The sequence below is a fragment of the Lathamus discolor genome, chromosome 1, assembly GCF_037157495.1.
Source record: "Lathamus discolor isolate bLatDis1 chromosome 1, bLatDis1.hap1, whole genome shotgun sequence".
NCBI lineage: Eukaryota > Metazoa > Chordata > Aves > Psittaciformes > Psittacidae > Lathamus > Lathamus discolor.
In genome coordinates, this window is record NC_088884.1 from 158,335,988 (window position 1) to 158,348,375 (window position 12,388).

General features: G+C 39.5%; 1 protein-coding gene across 3 annotated transcripts in view; it reads right to left on the reverse strand.

Annotated features, from left to right (window-relative positions):
* The window catches only part of MAEA (macrophage erythroblast attacher, E3 ubiquitin ligase), a 51,128-nt gene that overhangs the window by 35,212 nt on the left and 3,528 nt on the right, over positions 1 to 12,388 (reverse strand). The window contains exon 2 of one of the 3 annotated variants that reach the window (XM_065661153.1): positions 8,186 to 8,283. The exons of the other annotated variants lie outside the window; for them this stretch is intronic. The gene's annotated coding sequence lies outside the window, so the exon portion shown is untranslated. The remainder of the gene's footprint in view (positions 1 to 8,185; positions 8,284 to 12,388) is intronic. 3 annotated transcript variants of the gene reach the window in all.

Here is a 12,388-nt window from a genome sequence, read left to right on the forward strand (position 1 = left end):
CCAAACCCTGTATAATTAAGTTAGTTAAATTACTCTAAGGCTCCATTCCTCAGCTTGGAGACTAACCAGTCTTGAAGGTCTCCCGTCCCACTCATCCCATGCCTTTATGGGACAACCACATCAAAACCGCTACTAATGGCTGTTAGGGACACATGTACGGGAACAGTCTACAGCCTGGTTGAACTTTAAGGTAACTGATTTGGGGAAAGCTGACAGTAAATACTGAGCTGCTCCCATCATTTTGCCTCCACTGCAGTAACAGCATGAGTAATCCAGACAGGGAGTCCTATTACTTTACAGAAACAGGAATTTTAGAACTAAAACCATTCCAGTGTTATACACTTAATTCACCTATACCTTTTATCTTGCAGAAGTCCACCAGAGGTTCTTTCAGACAGTTATGATAATCTTGATTGCTTTTCCATTAATCAGAGGTATCATTTAGCTAGCAATCACATTACACATATTATAGGTAAAATGGGAAATGCAAATCAGTGCTCTGTTTAGTACCACATATATGTTTGATTACAAATCTTTCAAGTACAGCACTTCTAATCAATTATATCAAGATTGCCTCCATTTTCTTTCTTCTAATCACTGGCATACAAGCAAGTATCCCCAGGGTCCACTCTACTTTTAGACTCTATTAGGAGAGAGGTTACTACTAGAGATGCACTTTGAAACAGTTACACTCAACGTAAGGAAGATGTGCCAAAGATTCATAGGATCAAGCACTTGCTTTCCAAGACTGTGTATAACCCACAATAGATTGTTCTTATTTGTAGCAGAAGACAAGCATTCTCCTGACAAGATATAAAAGGGCTCCTCTTCCTCTCAGAAACACTGAAGTGATCTTTTTATTGGTTTTTGGCATCACAAACTAAGACCTAGTCAAATGACAGAACAAGCCCCTACCACAGGAAGTATGACACTAGACTAATTATTTTCCTCATATATCCTTCCCTAAAATCCCAGGCAAGTCCTGCAACTCAAACCACATAAACCATCACAATACGCAAGTCTTCAATACCTACTTAATTGTCTATATAATCATCTTCTATTCCATCCTGAGCTCTTATTTGCCTTCATTTCCTCATAATAATGAAAGGTTTTAAAGCCCCATAGATAGAACGGGCATTGAGGGAAAAAGGGGACATTATTTTGAACATGCTTTTGAACATGGAAGCCTATTTCCAACTCCAAGACTTGATGCCAGACAGCATCAAGACAACTTCTTCCCTTTTTCTCCACTGCATTTTTCTTACTATTCATCAAAAAGTAAGTTTCCTTCAGCTACTCACATGTGCTGAATTTAACTTCTACAGGTACTTTGCAAATCGGCTTTCCATGCCACGCTGAAAAGCTACAGTCAGGACTTTCACAGCTATTACTGATTTGAGGTATCTGCTTGGCTGCAAAAAGTAGTTTTGTTCAATTTTGAGCAGTGAGTTGAACTGAACTCAGCACAGATCTAGTCAGTATGAAAAAGAATTATCTAGGTTTAATCTCCTTTTCCTTGTAGTTTCTTATCTGCACACAAGAGCAATAACAGTTTCCGTTTCCCATGCTCTGTCTCTTTAGTTTCTGGCACAGGCTGTGTTCATACGGCATTTAGAACAATTGCACTTTCAATTTCAACTGGCATCATTATATAGCATTTCTAATGTGTTTAGGTGCAACAGGTTTGAATTTGGTTTTATCTTTATTTTTTTCCCTACTCCCAAAAAACATCTGAATATCCTGTGTAGAAGGGACTAGTAGTTGGTTTACTATATACTATACATCTGAATATCCTGTGTGGAAGGGACTAGTAGTTTGTTTACTATACACTTTGATACTATTTTACAAATAAATATATCACAACTGAAACTGACAGTAAGTTCTTCGTAATCTGTGTGGGAACTTGTTTCTTACTACAGAGCTATACTATAAATCATATCCAGGTACAGCTTTCACACTTACTTTACAGGACTAGATACTACAAGTGCCAAAATTTAGAACATTCCTTACTGAGAAAGCATCTTATCTCAACTCTGCATCTTGAGCAGCTGGCTCTTTTGTTACTAACACAGCTCCTATGCTCCAAGAGACCCTGTTTCCCAACATTAGTTTGATTTACTGCAGAACTCTTCAGGCACTGTACCATTAAGTTGATTTTTTTTCCTCTAACAATGAAAGTAAATGGAAGGAGAGCAGAAAACAATGCTCTAGAAGATGTAATCCTAAAAATTCTTAATTATGGTTCACTTTAATTTTCAGGTACCACAGTTATAAAATAGCAAACATCAAACATTTTGGACTAAGAGACAGCTGCCACAAGCCTGTCAGACACTTTCCACTTTATGTTACTGCCAGTGACATCTCTGTAACCAAACCTGGATTACATGCTTACTCTTTAGGGGCAAGAGTGACCTGCAGAATTCAGCCTAGGGAAGCATTACCTTAAGCTGCTAAGTAGTGACAAAAATTGAAATAAAGCAGCAAGGATCAACCAGAATGTATTGTGTAGAAGCACAATACCAACTTGTTCTACCCACTCGAGCTTGAAAACCACACCTCAGTAGGCTCATACCATGAGCACACAAGAAAACATAAAAGAGAGATGTAAAATATGTGGGCAGCATTGTTTAAATTCAGTGTCACTAAACAGATTCTGCTGCTTTTGTTCATCAGCTGCTGAAACAGGATTCAACTTAACCATGTACTAAACCAGGTCAACCTTAAACCTAAGGAAAAGGAATTTGACTTAAGTTAGAACAGCACATAAGAGGCGAGCAGAGCTAAGAATGTCAGAAGACATTTTTTTTAGCTCACACTTAGGACTTCAACTGTGATGCTATCTGGCCTTCAGCCCGAACACACTGTTCTTCCAGCCCATGAATGGGAATAAGCTAGGAAGGCAACACTGACTAGGTCTAAAACCATGAAGTAGCTAAAACTGCTTTAGTTGTGCAACTGCAGGTAATATTTCTTTCAGTAAGTCACATCAAAATCAACTTGAAATACCCTTATATATAGTGAATTTAATGATACTAAATATATTCCCTTCAACATAAATTCTTCAGTAAGCCATTAATTTACTGATGCCAATTTCTTAATCTTTCTGAATACATATTAAAACTAGAAAGAAACAGCAAGTACCCAATGCCTGCATATATTCTATTCCGATGGTCTGCAAACTGTATATGCTTCCCAAGTGTTTCTTACAGATCTGTAAAAAAGTTACGGAAATAAAGCTAAGTCAGTCAATCTTCTATACAGAATCCTGCAATGCATACCTACCTTGGTTTTCACATTCAATACCAACATTTTAGTGAGATTCTTAAGTTTTATCTTCTTCTTAAGGATTTTAAAACATATCTATGTGTATACACTTATGTACATCTATAAATCAAATACATAAAAACAGAGAAAGTCTGCTGTAGAAAAGTGTGCCTGAGAACACACCTTTAACAACATAGAAAGGGAAAGCAGAATGCAAGTCATTTCCCCCTGCACAGAAGCTCACTAACTGTAGTGATCAGAACTTAAAAAGCCCTGCTACTCCAATGGTATTTATGTTGGAGAGAGCCAGACAGCCAGACTGGACTTCTTATGCTGGTTTTAGTGCCTTGAATTCCACTAAGCAGCTTAATGGCATCTCAAGAATGCAGCAAAGTTTCAGCCTCAACACATGCTTGCAGCTTCCATGATAGACACAGTCACTCACTCCATACCTGAGGTTTCTGAACTAAGTGAAGACCTACACTGCTGAAGGGTGCTGTGCTTGGGAGAAAGTAGGAGATAACAGGAGAAATATGAATAGTGGCAAGCTATTCTTCACAAAGGTGCTATAGTCCTTCAGCCATAATGGAGGAAAAGCATCCCACGTCACAGCTAGAAATCCAGCACTTGTTACCATCATGGCCAACAGACACATCTACTTTATTCAACTGGAGTTTAGACTCAATTGCAATTACAAGGGCTTCATAGACAGATGAGCAGCATAAGGAAGATGAAAAGCATCTACAGAATTGAGTTTGTGACCTAGCAACAAAGGACAACAGAAAGTCTCATGTCTAAATGCCGCCTTTGTCTTTAATAGTAAAGCCTTCTCCTAAGCCTTCCTGATTACACATAGAGCAACTGAGTCTGGAAAGAGATGCACTATTAGCACGAGAACTGTAAAGCAAGCTGAAGACATACAGGTACATGGGACCAGAAAATAACAAGTGATGTCATTTCCCACAGCACCACCGTAGCCAAACTGGGAATATATGAACTGAATGGCTGGAATACAACATGGGTTAGGGACTGATGCAACAGCCATGCTCAAAGAATAATTGTTGGTGGTTTAAAAGCTACCCAGCGGCCAATTACAAACACTGCCTGATTCCTGAGGAATGTTACCAGCTTTTACACATCCTCTCCAACCATCTGCACTATGGAACAGAGTATGCAATCAGTAAGCTCACAGAGGACAACAGAGGTGGAATGCTTGATAATGCTGGGTGGCAGAGCTGCCATTCAGAAACACACCAAGAAATTATGAAACACAATCAAGGCAAAAACCAGACCCCTGTACTTGGCACAAAAGTACCCATCCATTAGCACAGGCTGTGGAATAACTGGCTAGGACTATTTCTGCAGAAAAAGACGTAGAGGTTCTTATGGACAATAGGTTAGACACAAATCAGCAGTCTCTTGTGGCAATGAAAATTAATCACATACCAGGCTGCATTAGTGGGCTTAGAGGCAGTGGGTTGAGAGGAGTGATTATTCTCTATGCTCAGCACTCACACTCATCTGGAATACTGAGTCTGGTTTTCAGGTCACTTCCCCTGCCCACCAAAGAAGAGATATTGACAAACTGGAAAGAGTCCAGAAGGCTGTCACCACAATGGTTGAGGAGACCAAATCCAAAGGAGAGGCTGAGGTGGGGGGCAGGCTTACAGAAGGGAAGGCTACATGGAGTTGGGAGTGGCGCTTTCTGGTAGAAGTCTTCCAGTACTTAGAGGTGAAGGTTATAGGTAAGAGCCAGCCAAACTTTTCTCAGTTTCAGAGCAAAAAAGTAAGGAGACAGAGTTGGCAACTGACAGGAAAGAAAATTCCAGCTGGACATAAGGAAAACATATTTTAACCAGGAAGGTTGGTAAACACTAGAACAGCAGCCCAGAAAGGTGGTGGAATCTTCACCCTTGGAAACTTTCAGAACTAGGCAGAGCTCTGAGCAGCTCAGATTAGCTTTGAAATTAGCCCAGCTTCAAGCAGAAAGCTGGACTATAGTGTCTGTAGAAGTTCTTCCTTACATCAATTTTAGGAATTCATCTAGAAAAAGACTGGATCAGAGATCCCCACTGCTAATTTTGACACCAAATTCATCTCCATGAAAATACCAGCCACCATAGCAAGACAAGAAGTCGCTCGTCTGTCACTATCCTTTATCCGAAAACACCCGGAAAGATGACAACACCTGAAGAATGGCAAAACCAATGTTACTAATCCCAAATAGTTTCTTTGGACTTCTGGAGCTAGAGATAGGAATTCTATATATCACAGGTGTTTCTCATCCATGAACTCTACTGGTTGCTGTTGACCTGTAGAGTTTCAGCACTGCAGTATCCTGTGGTGAGACATTTCACAGCCTCACACATTATGCGAGGAAACTCTCCTTGGTTTTGACTTGTCAACTGCTGGCCTAATTTGAAACCCTTTATGTTCTTGTTTTTGGAAGCAAGAGAGGGAATATTCATTTTCTTCTGTGCCTCTCGTGTCTCTTGAGACTGAAGAGGTTCTTTCTAAACCATTCTTTAAAGACAGCCATTCCAGATCTCTTATGATACTTGCCCTTCTGTAGACAATTTCCAGTTCTGCTATATCCTTCAGCAGGATGAGGGAAGGGAGAAAATAAGGGTAACTCATATTACCTGGAAGAAGAAACCACTGTGGATTTTCACTGCTACATAATGAGGTTCTCCATTCTTCCCTTTCATCCTAAATTTGTCAAATCAACCCAGTCATTCCCAGAAAATATTCACTATAACCCCAAAGATCCCACTGAGCAACGATGATCATTTCCAACTCTGGTATCTACATAAAATTAGGACTGTTTCTTCTTTTCACCATACCCAAGAACTGTATCACACTATACTTTTGTCAATATCTAATTTCATCTATTTTAATACTGGGTCTCATTTTTCTCTAATGCTTCACACTTGAGTTATATCTGCAATACCTTGATTATCTTAGTAGCATCAAGGAAAGCAGATCATTTCAGGACTCACTAACTCCTCCAGGCTGTACAAACACCTGAACATCAGCAGCACTGACCAGCACAATGCTAATACTAACCTTCTTCCATTACTGAGGTCAGCTACCAAATCTTGATGTTTGTTTCTCACCTTGCCTTGTTACCCACCCATATAAGAACTTCTGTCTTCTGGTAAGGGATATCTCAAAAATCCATTCAGTAACACCAATAAGCTATGAACTAAATCCACCACCACTTTTTTTTCCTCAACACTCTCTTTGTATGGCATGACTTTTTAGAAATCACGCTAACTGATGCACATTATTCCCTATTTGCTGGTCAGGACAGTACTACTGTACTATTTTATTTATAATAAGCCACTGATTGGGAGGGAAAAAAAATAAAATCAACTGCATGTATTAAGAATGTCACAAAAATTCTACTTAAGTAGAGGCACCAAAACAGTCTTTTACTTAGTCTTTCTTCCACAGCTATCAAAACAACTTTTCAGGCTATTTCAGCATTTGTCAGAGAGAAGACTGGACTCAGAAAAAATACATTTTTTTTCCTAAACCAAATAAGCTTATTTTATAATAACTGTTATATCCTGCATTTCTACTCCTTTAAAGGTGCAGTATGTTGGGCCAAAGTGTGACGCCTACTACGTGAAACTTCAAATACCGGCCTGAGGCTTCCCATCAGGTTTTGTAACTGGTATATAGTTATACTGAAAGACTGAATTGCACATTTCTTTCACAATTAAAATGGTTGTGAAAAACATAAGCCTTTAACCTCCCCCAAGGTCTAGCCTTACACTAGACCTTTAGCACACCAGTTCTCAAACTGATTTAGTCACACCCTACAACACAGACTACATTCCTTCTTCACTTCTGCAGATTCAAGCCTAAAGCATCCCAAATAAAACCAGAAACTAAAACCTAAACAACCTCTTTCAGACCACAACATTAATCAAAAATAGTTTCTCCTCCACAGTGACTACATATAAAAAGCATTCAGATGCAGCAGAAAGAAACACAGTAAAAAAACAGTTTGTATGGCTATCATTTTGTTGCTGGAAATGATAGATTAAGAGTGATACTTCAAAAAAGTCATCACAATTGAAGCAAGAATTTTTTAGTGGTGAAATTAAGACCATGAATCATTCCCCAGCCTCCTGTTAACAGGAATTTTCAAAGGTGAAAACTGATTTTTACTGAAAACAGTACAGACAACAGAAACAACCATCTCTTACATAGGTTTGCAGTTCTGGAAAACAACATCCAATTTCTTCCTGTATCTGGGAGAAAGAAGTTCATCACGTCTAACTTCTCACAGAAAGACACCTGAGCCTCATAGTCCACATGCTACCGCTTCCATTTTGACCAAGTCTCTCTGTGTCACCACCATTTCCTCAAAATCCCATCCAAGACTTCCTTACAGGAGGTGTGGTAAAGCTGTCAACTTCTATTCCTGTGAAGTTGTGGCTGCCCATATCCCTGTCACTGTTCAAGGCTAGGTTGGATGGGGTTTGGAGCGACCTGGTCTAGTGGAAGATGTCCCTGCCCATGGCAGGGGGTTGGAACTGGCTGAGCTTATGGTCTCTTCCAACCCAAACCAGTCTTTGATTTTACGAGTCTGTGAACTTGACAGCAGTACCAACTCATATGCAGGGAAGTTTTAGCTACGTATCCTGACTTTACTGATGTCTGTGTGAATCATCCTTTAATGTTACAGTCTCCCAGCTGAAAGCAACTCCTTCCCACATGAAGTGTGCATTTGCATTTATTTTAACAATTACCTACATCATGTATCTCTTCAAATGAGCTGGATCATGGACAGGAGGGAATTTGAAATGGATCTTTAAAAAAATCTTTCCAGGTACATGAAGTCAGGTAACTAACTACTGAGAAGAATTAAAAAAGAAGGTTCAAGGAAAATAAATTAAGAGAGTCCTACCAGATGAACTGGGGGGAACCGTTACAGAACTATGCCCTCCTTTCAAGGGTGAGAAAAATGATGTGCTTCCTCTCCTCAATTGTGTTAACCTATAATACCTGAAAGGCATCAGAGATTTGCATCAATCTACAGGTCTCCACGATAATTCAATTGAAGACTCTGAGGATAAATAAGCCTTTTCAAATGCCATATATTGCACCCTTATACGAAATTAAGCCCAGCCACAGACAGGTAAGGAAAAGAAAGTGAGAAGTACAGTGACGTTGTCTTTGACGAAAACAGAAGCAAAGACAACTTAGTTATATTTTATGCAAAAGGAAAGAGGAAGTATGAGAACATGGAAGAAAAATCAAGCATCTCCTAAATAGTTGTAGTAAACAGTGTCAAGAGAAAAGGTTAACTCAACAAGTAACACCTTCGAGCATTAAGAAGTTTCCTCGAGACTAAATTGGATCACCATGATCACCTTCAACGAAACAGAAGAGGACATGTTACACATGATGCCATTTCAAAAGTGAGGCAGAGTATAACAAACAGTTGCAAATCTGCCCCTCAAACCAATAACAATTAAGCATTTCCATATCGAAATTTTGTATTTTTATACACTATTTCTTCCTTTATAATTCTTGGATTATTTCAGAACTGAGTCAGCATCATTATTCGTCAATGAACTCATCCAAAAATGTAAGTTGTGTCACCGCTTATTCACAGAATGAATTCTTCTGATGGGTGGCTCTTATTAATCCCTTGAATTAGCATTATTTTTCCATGTTCTAAACAAAACCAGAAAAGGAAAAGAAAGTTAAAAGAAATGAGAAGTAGTATATTTCAAGGATAAGAGGCTCGATTTAGGTTTAATTAAGTGCAATTATTAATACAAACTCTTGAAAAGAAACAGATCAAACCAGAAAACTTTATAAGCCTAAGTACAGTTGCAAGATCATTTCAACTTAAAACCAGTTCATTTTAAAAACAGTTTCGATGTAGCTTCCTTTTGTTAAAATCAAGTCAGTTTTACAGCGCAGGAAGACAATACCGCACATTCTAGAGCAGCTGTGTCTAGAAAGAAAAGAGCAGTTTAATATTCAAAGCTGCTACTTCAATACGAGAGAAATAGCAGTGAAAACTCTTGGACTATCCATCTGCCGCACACATACTCAACAGAAGTAACTACAATCCTTCCAAATATTATCCTTTTACAAAAACTGCTAGTAACTTCCTAGTGAATACATTATGAACTTTTGAACAAGGCTTCCAACTACAGAAGTGCTTTACAAAGCCATTTTACAGTTACATGAAGCTCTCTTGCATCCCTGTATAAGCAAATTGAAAGCCATTTTAGAGTCCCAGCTAGAGCCACACTGAGGACATCAGAGACTAGGCATTTTGTATACACTTGCTTACAGCTGCCATCTTGGACTCATGCCTCAGAAGAAACTTCTTCACTCTTCTCCTTTTAGTAGAAATATGAGAGTACTAATGAAAACCTTAACATTCCTCCCTATTCAGTGCAGCGGTCAAGTTGCTAAGCTAAGGTCACACAGCAGGTTTGTGCCTTGAGCAAGTCCATTCATTTTGATCCTTCTTTCTTCTTCAAATATTTGCTCATTTTAATCACAGTATCACCTCTTTCATTTAAAGAGGTTACCGTCCTCCTGTGTGTTTGCACAGTTCAGACACTGTGATACTGGCTGGAGCCTTCAGGCTTGAGATCCTATTTCCAATCAGACCACTCCCCAAAAAAATTATTCCAGCTAAAATAACAGCACTTCTCCTAAGACAAATAATTAAGGATTATTGATTCAGCAGACCTGTATCAGCATATATGGATGACCACAGTTCTACTCAAGACGTCTGTTGCACTTCAGTTTTTACAATTGAAGGTAATCAGCAAAGCACTGAAAAAAGCTCAGGTGACTCAGAAGTAGGTTGTAAAGCAGTTAAATTACTGGTTATCAAAATAGGGTTATCTTTACAAAAACCTGCCTTATTTAAATAAGCAGTAACAGACGGTAAGTGACCAAGTAATATGGCATATTTCACATTCCGAGTTAGAAAATACTTCCTACATAGTGCATCTTCAGGCTGCAAGCTATGGGAGGCCAAGTGTACAATGAAGGCAGTTTAGGTTTACAAGAACTGACAAATTTTGCCAGCATGCCCTTCTAGCAAATATTTATCTGCCAAAATAGTACTTTCCTAAATCAGTGGACCCCAAAGGCACACTACTGTGCTGATTCATATAGGAACTACTGCACTGAAAAACCATGGGAAGAGGTTTAGAGAGAGAAAAATTGACACTGGGTGGTCTGTGTCATCTAGTGAGAGTTCCAGCCCTATCACACAGGGCTATGAAACATTTTCCTCCTACTACAGTATCCAGCAAATGTTTGAAGCTTATCTTTCCTCATGTTCCCCAGCCCTTGAAAAACACTCACTATGCAAAGAACCAAAGATTTCATAGATATTCTTGCCTTACGTCAACATTTAAAGACCCCATGTTAGCTACCATCCAAGCACATTATTTCTATACCAGAAAACATACACAAACCAAATTCACAAGGGCACTGTCCTGTGAAAACACTACAAATCAAGTTTGCAACTGCAGCTGTGAATTGCAACATCAGATAAGTATTTGCTTTGAAGATAGTAACAGAAAGCCTTCTGTAAAATGTCTGAGAGTATTTCTCTTGAAGTATTTTCCTACACGCACAATGGAATACTGATAATCAAGCAACATCTCTAGCTCATGGCCACACTGTTACTTACTGCCTTTTCCTGCCTTTTCTTCCTTCATCAATCACTTAATGTATTTTATAGGGAGTGGAGCAGAGACCAGTTCCCACAGGAGCCAGCTCCTACTTTAGCTGCTTTCCAATGTCAAGCTTCTGAAGTTCCCACAGTATCATATTTTTCTTATACCAGAGTGGTGCACAGAGCCCTGTGCAGAACAGCAGCAGCACAAAAGATGTCACACTTGTTTGCTGACATGCACAGTGTGTCAAAACAGGAAGTGCATTATTCAGCAGCACATAAATGCTTGGTATGGACATTCAGTGCACACTCAGTGAGTCAGAGCACTCAGCTGGAAGACTGATTTAGTGTGAGATACAAGTGTTCACACTGAGTTAGTACAGAGCTGACTATTACCATTATCCCTGTTTAACTTATCACATCAACCTTCTACTTGAAGAGTGTTTTACACGTCAAGTAACAATCTAGAAGTGCCACATATATGTTTTTTGTGCACTGATATACTGACAGTGCATTAGATGTTGTGTTACTTCTGTCCTCAAGTTCTGTCTGAACCACTTTCACTGAACAACTTTTGCTGCTGTAGGTTCAAAGTTTGGACAAAAGTACTATATGGCTCATAATATCCAAGTCCAAAGCTATGTTCAAAACCAACCTACAGTGAAGCGTATAAACAGGGGTGAAAAAATAAAGCAGTGCAACCAATTATACAAAAAATTAATCCTGCACCTTTTCTGCTTCTGGGAAAAGAAGTTGACCTGAGCTGTTTGACATCTTCATCAGTGACCTAGACAATGGGTCAGAGTGCACCTCCAAAGTTTGCAGATGATACAAAACCGGGAGGAGCTGCTCACGCCAGATGGTTGCATTGCCATTTGCAGAGGCCTCAAAAGGCTGGAGAAGTGGACAAATGAGAACCTTGTGAAATTCAACAACGGGAAATGCCAAGTCTTACAGTCGGGAAAGAACAATCACATCCACCAGTATGTGCTGGAGACCAACAACCTAGAAAGCAGCTTTGTAGAGCAAGACCTCGGGGTCCTGGTAGACAGGTTGCCCGTGAGACAGTGACATGGCCTTCCACCAAAGAAGGCCAACAGCGTATCTGGGAAAACCACAGCCAGCAGGTGAAGGAAGGTGATCTTTCCCCTCTACTCAGCACAAGTTAGACACATCCAAAATGCTGTGTCCAGTTCTCAGCCTCCAGTACAAAAGAAACATGGGACATACAGGAGCAAGTGCAGCAGAAGGCCACTGAGATAAGTAACAGAGTGAAGCATCTGACATATGAGAGGCTGAGAGCACTGGGATTGTTAGAGAAAAAAGGCTCAGAAGAAGCCACATCAATTTGTATAAATACCTAATGGGGGGGAGTAAAGGAGATGCGGCCAGACTGCTCTGCGCAGTAACCAGTAGAAGGACAATAGGCAATGGGCATAAATTGAAATA